We start from the raw sequence: 12,103 nt of genomic DNA, 5'->3' as shown, positions 1-12,103 counted from the left end.
TGACACATTGGAACATCACACAGTTGATGATTAATGTGGATTAACAGTCCTTTAACTTGAGTGCGCTCAAGTGCCTAATATACCACGACACGTTCAGTTAGCAATCAAAAGACTGCCCACCAGCCTTAAACCGGTTTACCTTTATTGGGCACTTAGGGAACGAAGGACTGTGAAGCTGTTCATTTTAATGCCACTACTGATCATTTCTAACTGCTGTGTCCCAGGGGAACATGACCCCGGTCTTCACCCGAGAGTGCTGGGTACTCGTGACGAGGACGTGCTGGGGCGGTTTGGAATGAAGAGCAGGAACCGTGTGAAGTGGAATCAGAGAAGAGTCAGCTCTTGAGAAGAGGTCACTGAAGGTCACGTTTGTTGAACAAGGTGGTTTCGAGGGGAAAGGGGGAGTATTTCTGAGTCCCGCCGGCACGTTAAGAAGGTCATTTGGTGTTCAACAGTGAATCTCTAAAAAGTGTTGATGCCGGGGTTCTACTGTAGCATACTGAAGGTGAGCGAGCTATGATGATTCTGTTATGCCCAGTACCTAAAAACCTTATCTAGCTTGTCAGGCTTAGGGATGTTCTGATTCTGACTGGAATCCACCATGTTAGGAGCTGCTGAGGTTGTGTGGTGCCGATTACCAAGACGCTGCAGGTCTGGGTGAATGTTATTAACAAGGGTTATTTTCTCCAGCACGAATACCTGCTGTCATTATGCAAGGTCACTACCAGGAAGCAGGCGAATGTGTGCCGGGTCTAGGAAGACAAGCCAGGGAATACAAGGAGCAGGATTGGCACCATATGGAGAAGTTGTAGATGGCTTTGAATGCAGAAGAACAAGGAAGAGTCACAGCATGAAGAGGACTTGATGTTCAGTCAAGTCAGTGCTCAGTCCATTTATTTATTAAGCAAATCTCCTAGTTAGGTATGAAGGCAGACAGCACCGACACCAGGGGTGATTTAGAGCCATAGACTCAACAGAACAGCGCACTTCCGGATTGTGGGAGGAAACCCACACACAGGTGGGGACCTGGGAACTTTCAGGAAGGACATAGTTTGAACCCACAGCACCGACCACTGAGCCACAGGGCTGCCGCTGGTCGCTGGGCGCACCGTGTGATCATGCCGTGTTACGTAACACGCCCTCCACATCAGGCCTGCTGAGGTGCGCTTCTGAAAACATGCCGGTGCTTCTATGATACTAGTCAGGAAGGTGCAGAAAACTGAAAGGAGAAATGATGCAATGAGAAATTCAGCAAGTCAAAAAACAACCCTTGTGGTCTCCTGCATTTCGAAAGCCAGCAAAGTATTTATATGTTATTTAAATATATTACATATTATTTAAAGAATTGTAATAATTAGTACAGTGTGGTACAAGATGTTAGACTAGATAATTGCATTGTAACCATCATCACCGGTCACATCTTGTAACAACCTGAATCCTAAAACTTATTCAGCCAATGGTAGGGCAGTTTTAGAACTTCTGCAATTGGCTTTCAAGGAAACAACAGTGAAAGAAGGGCTCCGCCCACTGAGGCACGACACGCTGTGAACGAAACGCCCTTCTAGGCCCTTAGTATGAACAGCTAAAGCACATCAGCCCAAAATGGTATTGTCCTGTTGGCGTGTTTGACACTTGCGTTCTGGATCATATGAGTCATATAATCTGCCTGGGATAGACCATGGCATTCCTCCCATTCCTGCATGTGTGTCCATTCGTCCATCTGGTCACCCTCCCAACAAAGAGGAAGCATATCCTTTGTTAAAATCTCCATTTAAATAAAGGTTAGGAATTTTTTGACTGGATTCCTCAGATTTCAGATTAGAGCTAGCTGCACCCCCATAAGTATCGAACCGACACCCATGCCCTGAGCCATAAACCCTTTGGGGGGGTTACACTCCCTGCAAACCAGCTGGGTTCATCAGCAGTCCACCTCTTGGTGCTGTGTACTGGGATCTGACCTGTAGAAGTCATGGTTTCCACCTAAGTGGAGCTGTCCAGATTACAGCCTCGTTCCAAACCAGCATCATCCTGCACAACTGTTGAGCTCCCAGTCAGAACCGAGTAATGGAACAGATCCCAAACTGTACTCAGAACTGTCAGCCTTTACCTACCATGGAACGCCACAATCATATTTAATTACCACTATTCAAAGAAGAGGAAAAAAAGTTATTATAATAATCTAATGTTCCTAAGATAACCTAATTTTCTTTAGTTTGCTGTGCTTCTCAAGTGATTTTTATATTAAAAAGTATATATATATATAATTAAAATTGTACTGTGAAGAAAATTGTGACTTTGATGCAGATGTAGATTCTGTGAAGTAATTACTGGTTGTAAACATTAATTGTACAGGGAATGACCTCTGTAATTTCATTTTGTTCCAAAATGTAGCTTAATAACCTTCTGTAAACTACTTTTCAGGACTCAGCATATCAAATACCTTGATGCAGAATATCTCAGTCAGTAGGTTGCACACACTTAAATAATTGTATATTCAACCTGATTTGTGAGGTTGTTATTAAATCACCAAAACAAGAGAAGAGACCTTCACACTACACATGCGAAATATAATAAAAAATAACTTGGACTGAAAATTTGCAGAGAGACAAAAAGACTTTCTGTTACATTCTTGCATCTTTTGTCATGCTGTTTTTGAATCCAGACATACTTGGATTGTAACAATTAACATATTTATAGTTCTCTTCCTGTCAAATAGTGCAGTTATTATCAATTTGGGAAGTAATTATATTGCTTTTTCTATTGCTTTTGTGCTTTATTACAGGTGTTTCAAATATGAATTTGAATCTAAATGGGGACTGAAGATAGTCTAAAGTCAAAGTCAACATCAGTTTGAGGTTCTGCTCAACCAAGCCCAGAGAATCATGGGAAACACGTAGATTATGCTGCTTCTTCTGTAGATTTAGGTGCACATAAAAATGACACTCTGATCACTGTCCTCCATGTCCATAACTGAATATCACAACAATACTATCTTCAGACAGAAGTACAAGAAGCTGTAGTCAGCACCTTTGGGAAAAGGAGAAATGACAGTGACACCTAAGATCAAACTCATTTAAAGAATTAGACAGAAAATTCATCTGGAAGAAAGCACACAGTCAAATGCCCTGAGTATTTATCAGCCTGTCGGCTTAATAAGAACCACCATGTTCTTAGGATGTATGTTGGAAGTCAAGATAAACCCTTTCCCATGGGTTCATACTTCAGATATTCACCCACTTGTTCCAGGAATAGCTCTCAGTAAACATGTCTCCTAAGCATAAAGAGGAATAAGGGGAGTGCGAACGTTTTCTGATCCTCTGTCCTCCTACCTGCATTATCTCCTGGCGCAGCCCCTAGATATCTCCGTGTTTCAAATCACAAAATCCCAGCAAATCCATTCAGTCAGATCAGCCCTCTCTGGCCCATCTCAGTGCACTATGCGCTCCCCTGTGCGTGTACCATAAGAGCATGCTTGGTTTACCAGCAGTTGGACGTAACAGAGAACAGGATATTTAACCCCATTCACACGGAAGTTCATCATACCTGCAGTCCACCATTCAGAAAAATTAATCATATGACCAAAAATGAAACCGTGCAGATTTCGTCAGTTAATTTGAACTTTTTTTTTCGGGGAAACTGGTGTCTGATGATGAGAAGACAGAAAATGCTCCTTTGTAGAGGCGATGGAAAACACCTTAAGTTTTAACCGCGCTGCAACAGCAGGGAAGCTGCGACTGCGTTCTGCAGCTGAACACATCATCTTCAAAGCTCTGTTCTGACAGCCTTTATTTCCCAGCCCGGTGCTGCGTCCTTTGTAACACAAAAAGTTATCAATTACACTTCAACTGCCTGTTAGACCCATCGTGCGTTTTGTGATTATGTAATTACATATAATGTGACACATTTCTTTGGATTATGTTCTGCACTAAAAGTTGTGTTCGCGTTAGACGTGCTATAATAGAGCTATACTGTGTCTATATGTCACGACCTGCCCCGCCCTGCTTGTCTGTGCCCAGCGTTTCCCTTGGTCGTGGCTCCTAATCAGCCACGCCTGAAGCTCGCTAGTCTCACCTCTTGTTCCTGCCCTCTTGTTACCCAGCCACAGCTGCCTCGTGTACACTAGTCTGTTAACCATGTATAGAAGTGTCTCCTAGGCTTGTGCTCCCTGTTCGGTTGTTGTTCTCTGTCCGCGTGGGTTTTCCCCTGCCTATCTTTCCCCAGTAAATACCCCTGTGAGGGGTGTCCGCTTGCACCCAGCCTGCATTTGGGTTCGTCCTTCTCGCGCTCCGAAGTGACACTATACCTACCTGGGTAAAGGTGTTGGGTAAGGGTGAACCAGTTATCACGTCAGATATTGGAGATTTAGTGGTCAGATTTGTGCTTCATTGTCTTATTCTTGCACTAAAACGTGCCAGTTGTACGATTCCGTTAGGTGCCTCTTCTTTTAATTGGCAGCGTATTTATATTATTCTTTAGTATTCAGCAGTTATTATAAATATATAGAGTTGTTATACTCGTTATGGCGATTCCTGCCGTGACCGCTTAATCCTATAGGGCTTCCTGCGCGTCTGATCTCCACACGGAAACATACCGGTCAATCCGTCAAGTTGCTGGACGGAAGGCTGGTTTTTAGGGATGTGAGTTTTGATGCGCGACGTCGCTGGAGATGCCAGCGACTTCGTCCTTATTTTTTATCTTTACGGTAAAAAAAAAAAGCCTTGCATATTATGAGACGGAAGAAAATGCATTGCTGTCTGTTGTTTATTCTTCGAAATCTACTATGATTCATAAAGTATTTAAAAATAAACTTACAAATGACTGTAATTTGTTGCACGTAAGACGGCACCCTTTAATTGCTGCGTTAAGATATATATTGTATATTATTTCAACCTCAGATGTGTAATAAATGAGTGTGAACACTATTTTGATCTTGCGCTTAGATTTTCACACTATCAAAAATTAGATTACTATACGTGAACAAATATCTATCTTCAACACAATTAGTTTAAAAGCATTCAGCAATGCACTATTTCCGTAAATAATTATATAATGTTACAACCAAGTTCCATTTCCTTAAAACGTGTCTACATATTCCATTTACATTGTTGTTGTTTTTTTTTTTTTTTTTGATAATATTAATAGCTTGTATTATAATTCAAAGCGCGCCGCGCGTCAGTTTGTTCCCACCTATTTCACACATGCAGGGTTAATTTTAACCCGTTTATATCTACTTAAGTTATGCAGATGACTGGTCATTTATATCAAGTGAGACAGATATAGCCCATATATCGTTCACATACAAATACATACATATATTAGCATAACAAACACTATTAAAACCATTCTAGACTCATTGCTCTGTGTCAATCGGATCTGCTAACCCACTTTTACCATATGAAAATGACAGCCTAGAATAAAACCCTCATGCAGAATGCATTATATAAACTATGCATTTATACCATTGTACTACACAATGCATACACAGCGAGATCCTTGTGGGAACCGTGTATTTTATTTCCTGTTTCAGTTTCGATTTGGCCTTTACGCCAGTGCCATATTGGAAACGGGAGAAAATGTATCTACATAATCTGCCAACCTAAAACTATGCCCTTTGTCTCTCTTGATAGGATGTCTTGGAGGCCGTTCATCCATGGTAAAGTAAAATGATTTTTTTGTGGTAAATACGGCTCAGCGCAGTGCAATATAAAGGCACACACGTTTATAGGCTTCTCTTTGATGCTTGGTTTATAATTCGAGTTAGTATTTATAAATTCTCACATAGATACCCCCATAATTTCGTTTGTGTCATTCTAATGAGGCATTCTGTGGAGAGCAGCATCAGCGCACTGCATCAGCCCCCCTCTCCGGAGCTTGTAAACATGTAGTTTGTGAGAACAGATACGGCTGAAGCTTGTAGTGACATTTTAAAAATGCTGTTCGGGTACCAGGAGGCTGACACTCCGGGGTTCGGGCTTGAGACGGGCCGCCGCCACAGCTGGCAAATCATCGATGTGGGCATCAGAGACTGGGAGGGGCAGCGCTGTGTCTCACTCCGGCTTTGCCCTAAACGCGCTTCCCGCTCTTCTCTGCGCGTCGCACCGCGCCGCCTCATCACTTCGACTCAGTCCCCCCTCATTATACAGCGTGCAGTGCGTCTTTATTTGTGTGTGTAAGTGTAAGAGAGAGAGCCTTTAATCCAAGACTTCTCCCCCTGTACTGGACCAGTGATACGCACTCCGACTCTTTTCCGCTCTTGATGGAAATCGACTTGCCTGGCGACTTCTGCTAACTTTCTCTAAGGTACGGTGTTCTCACGTTTTCCATCTTCCCTGCTCCGCCGTGCTTCCGATACAGTTTTGACAAGGTCAACAGAACACGTGCTCTGTCACAAGATCGCCATGTCACACAGCCGTCGCGCTGCGTCTCCAGTCCCCTTTTCACTTTCACTATACATTTAGGTAGCCTATATAAACTTGTGATTTGCTCGTCTGTCTGAAAGTTACATTGCACTCCGGAGGGGACTAAAACTTCGCTACCTGGAAGGCATTAGGGACCAGCATTCAATAACACGCTCGCTCGTGTCGCTTGGTTTACCTGCTGTTTGCGGTTTATACACTTCATCGTTTATGCACTTTAGATTGCAGAATCGCGATCACTGTAGGGATTTTTCTGAAAGATGTTTAGTGGCGCCGCGTTTGTGAAAATAACGTAAATAACTGCACCGCTTCTAGGTATTTGTACAAGCCTTGCATTCAGCGTCGCAATATTTGGACTATTAAGTTAGAGATACAAGATACGCGTGATTTTGCGATGTGGATGTTTTGTTCCTCTCAACTTGGAGTTAAGTGCGTCTTGATGAATATGTATCAATGCCCATTCAGCCAGTTCTCTTAACTCGGCTCTTGAACGCACCTGCAGTCTTTAATTGCATCAGTGGCACTCATGTGCAATTCAAATGTAAATATAATTTTACAGCATGCACATTCTTGGCAAAGCCTGATGTTCACGGTGATTCGTATGTGGGGGGAAAACGGCACGAATACCTGCTTAGCAACTTTTCAGATAACCGCAAGTTTGTACTGGCGTGCTTTTAAACATTTTACTGCGGAGAGTTCACAGCCTATTAAAAATAATGTTAGTTTGTTTGTGTGTAGTGCTGAGGCAGAAATTGCATACAGACATGTTTTTTTTCACGATACAAAAAAATAAGCATTTTACGGTCACGTATATTAGCATATTTTCCCGATGTCTGGAATACTGCATGCAGTCCTACTCAGAAATCACCTCCCCGACATCTGATTTGCACTTTAATGAGCTAAAAATGTAGGCCTCCAAATAAGGTGTAATTCTTGTCCTGAGTTAAAACATGAATTACGAGGAATAAGTTGGCACCGATGATGATGATGATGATGATGATGATGATGTTAATCCCATGGACACCTGAGAAGTCGCTATGAATTTGTTTTCGCTGTTGAATGTGAACCTGGGTCTCCCGGTTACAGGAATCCCAATTGGCGATTAGAAGAGGGCGAAGGACAGGAAACTTTATGCCGTTTCCTAATGCCTTACGAAGACTGCATTTTGAGTCGTTATGATAATTGCCTCCGAAACAATTTGAAACAATTATCCATTGTGGCGATGGCGGTAATCAGTCGTACAATACAAATAACATTGCATAATCTTTACGTTATTTTTGTTGTTATTTCTTGGAAACCCTAAAACCGCTCTCTTAACAAATGTGTAGGCTATATTGTATATTTTAATCAGAATTGTGTGTAAATTTGCTGATCTACCCGCTTGTCTCATTTAATATCCTGCGGCATTTACGTTTTGATTGCACTATTTTAAGAGATTTGTTACACTCGATCAATGAGATAATTGAGCAAATTAACCTTAAATCTGCCTCACGGCGCACTGAAAAAGCTCAGCCTGTCAACGAAAACGCTTCGCTTTAAAGTAGGCAACGCGATGACCGATTTAAAAAGTTGACAAAACAATGTTCAAGAATGTTAGCATGGAAAAATATTAATGCCATATACAAAAACAAATTATGCCGGTATACCTAAAAAAAGAGTATTTATTTATTTATTATACATTGTCAGGAACTGATTATCAAAACGTATTTCATTTCAGGATTACTTTAGTTATATCATTTATTTTTAAAATTGAATTTGTAAATGGAGTAACATTAAAAAGTGATATCATACCACAAACACAGAAACCATATGGTTTAACTTTTCATTGTGTACATTTCCATTTTGTTATTGACCCAATATTGCAGCGTGGGATATAATCAATTAACAATGGTGGCGTTATATAGATTTTCATATAAAAAATTCAGCAGCTAAAAATCCATTTCAGTTGTGAGTGAATCCTGGGGCAAACAGCCTCAGCCAAAGTGACAGTTTGAATAGTTTGCATACCTTTGGCCACAAATATGTCATGTTTGTTCATGAGGTGAGATGGGATTTTTTCCCCCCCCAGAAATTAGATCCCAATGTGATAATAATCAAGTGATTATTCTTTTTTTTCTTTTTTTTGAGGGGGGGGGGGGGTTATCATTCTGTTCCCTAGAAGCTTTCAGGCCAAAGAGCATGTCAGCTAACTTAAAAAGTTACGATGGGGTGGTTCCATTCTGTCTCATTCATTGTTCCATTCTTACCATGACTGAGTTTTGCCTAATGTTGCAGATCCTTCACCAGAACATCATTTCCAGATCAAAGGTATCACTGAGACATGTGGTTGTCATTTTGCCGACCGGGGCTGGGGTTTGCCCTGGTGCATCGTGAACCCTTATCTTCACAGGTGCGCATTTACATGTCACGTTAGCGCCGAACGTGTCAGTGCCGCTGATTTGCATGATGTCGCCTCGTCTCCTGACTGGGAGGTACCATCAGGGCCGCCAAAAGGATAGATTACCTGAAATAACCACTGCTTTCTTTACGTGGGCATGTGTGGCTTTGAATAAAAAAGAGCAACGTAGCTGGAAATCAGCATATTGTACTGAAATCAAAGTATAATCTGCATACTCTTTGTGTCATAACGCGAAGCAGTTGTTTCTCAAAACTGCATATTTATGGAACGGGGCTTTTATCAGAATTCTGCCCAAGTTTTATTCCGTTTAGAAAAACTCAGGGGGATAATAAGTTGTTTTGAATAACAATATGTGTTTATGTGAGATCTCGTAACTGGGGCGGTTTTGATACGCACCGTTTAGCGATCGGGTGCTTTGACGGCTAATCCGTTTTTCTGGTGATGCTCCAGGCCGATCCTTTTCTTCAGCGCCAGCCACGTTTTTGCACGAGCACCATACGAGCCCATCATTACTTGACCCAAACCGGAGTGCCACATCGCCACCTATTTCCGACAGTGAGGGGAAGTCGGCCTTTGTTGACACATTCTGTTAGCCCCAAATATGTCCAGTCGATCCCAGTTGAGACCACATGGAAGACGAATGGAAGATGCTGCCGCTGTTATCTTTGAGGTTTAACAAACTCGAAGCCACATGGGGTAACAAAGGTGTCAGATAAAGAAGTTCTGCAGTGTGTTTATGGTGATACAAATTACAGGTTTTGTTTTGTTTGTTTGGTCTTTCTTGATGACTTTTATGAGGTTGGTCTATGGACAACTTACTGCTCTGCTGTCCGAGAATCTCTCAAAAAAATGAGCCATTCCGAACAAATGCAGAGTTTCCCCCTTCAGTCAACCACATAACAAACATTACAATAAAGCTTGTTTGTGCTTTCACTTTGAGAACTATGCAGTTTCCATCCAGTGCAGTCACACACACACACACGCCACCACCCACACAAACAAGCGTAACTGTGGCTAGATAGACTGTAATGCAAACATTTATGCAGAAACCAGACTAGCTTTGGTTATTCTTGACTCTTGTAGACGTTTCATTGCTCCACTCCACTGTCTCCACAGCGATTTGCTTGCCATTGTTATGCACACTGTTGCGAGGGATGTTTTACAGATTTGAAGAATTTTGTCTTCACGTACATTTTGTGCATTTGCCACTTACTCTTGCTCAGGTAGACATACCGCTTCACAAAGGGCATTTCGATTATTCAAGGTGAAAACCCTGAATGCCGAAAATCATTCCTAACGTTGGCGTCTGCCAGGTAAAATACCGAAAACGGCAGTGCGCCATACGGGACAGGAGTGTTCTTCCGCCACTGTCAGCTGTGGGTCTAGCTGGTTCACTTGGCTTTCATTTAAAGATCGCATAATCACTCCCCTCCTTCACCGCCTCAGTAATTAACACTGTAGTCAAACAACAGCTCAGCAAATGGGGTGAAATTATACCTGCAGCAGGACGGTTGCAAATACCTGTCGGGCTGCCAGCCAATCAGCACTCGTTTGCCCGTCGCCAGTAAATTAGAGGCTTGTCTGTCTTTCTTTTAATATGCGACTCCTCAGCCGACGGAATGAAGTTAGGATTCCTAATGAAGAAAAAGAGCGTGGCGATTATTCAGCTCTGACGGCAAGCCACGACGGGTTTCAAGGAGACGTTTATCTTTAGAAGGACCTGCCGGTACATTCCCAGGCTCGTGGTCAAAAGAGAACGGCACACATACCTCAGCATATACATATTCATAGAGATCCCCATACCAGGCAGTTTTACTGAAGCTAATTTATGCTTTTGATTTCAGGGTTCGTTTTAAAAGGAGGAAAAAAACACTGACATACATGCGGATGCCATAGAAGCTGCCAGAACAGTGATGTTTGTGCAGTGGATGGGACACCAATGTACTGGTCTGTATGTTTCATTCATAGAAGGGAATTAATAAGCGCTGTAGAAACCTAGGAAAATATCTACTGAAGTGGGTGGAAATTATAATTCAGGTAGAAGAAAAATCACAATGAAAGTAACTTTGCAGCTGTCATTGCAAAGGTCCTAAGCAGACAAACTAACTGTGTACTTATGGTCAAAGTTTGTTTCTTTTGGGTAACTTTGGTCATTCTGGCAGGTTTCACGGTTTCTGTTTGCTGGTCATTAGCCTTTGAATGCCATCCTCCTAATCATCAATTTATTTTTGTTGTCATTTTTTGTTTTTTGTGGAATCTAAACTGCTGAATGAACATCAAGTCCGCTTTGCCGCGGCGAGCCAGCACGTCGTTCCATGAAGCATTCATCCCGGTAAAAACGGTGAGGAAATGCGATTAGGACATGGCGTGCGATCGTTCGAGGCAGCCCTCTCAGACAACGCAGTCTGCCGTTTTCCGATCGGAGCTGCATTGTTCGCCACACTCCGCGCTCGCCGATAACGCGATCCGTGTAGGCTTTCTGCCGCCTTTGTTCGCGGCCGACGGCGACAAATAGAGAATCGCAGCCTTCCCGAAGGATCCCACATCTCTGGTTTTGTAATACCCGCCCACGTGCTCCAATGACACGATTTACAGCAACTACATCTCCCTTTGTTCCTCTACTGCGTGCGGAGCTGTTCCCCTGATCCCCGACTCCTAACCACACAATGCGAGGAGAGCGGTGTTATCCGGCGACGCAGGCAGCACCATGCGAGCCCGCTCTGGGACAGGGCCCGACGTGATTCTCCCTGCGTTCACAGGAAGGGCTTCTGGAGCGGTACCCATGTCCCGAGAAATATCGTAGGCCGCACTTTTGCTCCTGGGATTTGGAGGGATTAGGCCACTGGATAGCCGTGTTGCTGACCCAAACACCAGAAATGCCCCAACATCAAAAACCCAGAGGGGACAGTTGTTGGTCACTGGTCAGGAGCGTAGTCAGTCAGGGGACGTGGCCTTCCCACCATGTGGCCCTTAAAACCACACTGCACATTTTGTTGTACAAAACTCACTTCATTCCGTTCCATAAAACCTCACTGCATGTCCTATCACATAAAACCTCACCGCACATCAATTCGTATAAGACCTCACTGCACGCTCCATCATATAAAACCTCACTGCATGTCCCATTGTATAAAACCTCACTGCACATCCTGTCGTATAAAACCTCACCACACGTCCCGTCGTATAAGACCTCACTGTACGCTCCATCATATAAAACCTCACTGCATGTCCCATTGTATAAAACCTCACTGCACATCCTGTCGTATAAAACCTCACCGCACGTCCCGTC

At 43.0% G+C, this 12,103-nt stretch overlaps 1 protein-coding gene across 7 annotated transcripts in view; it reads left to right on the top strand.

Annotated features, from left to right (window-relative positions):
- Positions 1–12,103, top strand: part of satb1a (SATB homeobox 1a) — a 65,307-nt gene that overhangs the window by 18,049 nt on the left and 35,155 nt on the right. Inside the window, exons 1-3 of one of the 7 annotated variants that reach the window (XM_072705431.1) lie at positions 6,085–6,300; positions 10,659–10,761; positions 11,096–11,155. The exons of 1 other annotated variant lie outside the window; for it this stretch is intronic. The gene's annotated coding sequence lies outside the window, so the exon portion shown is untranslated. 5 more of the 7 variants (XM_023809785.2, XM_023809782.2, XM_023809789.2 and 2 more) reach the window with 5 other exon arrangements.

Source organism: Paramormyrops kingsleyae, chromosome 23, assembly GCF_048594095.1.
Source record: "Paramormyrops kingsleyae isolate MSU_618 chromosome 23, PKINGS_0.4, whole genome shotgun sequence".
NCBI lineage: Eukaryota > Metazoa > Chordata > Actinopteri > Osteoglossiformes > Mormyridae > Paramormyrops > Paramormyrops kingsleyae.
This window is presented reverse-complemented; position numbering and strand designations above follow the sequence as displayed.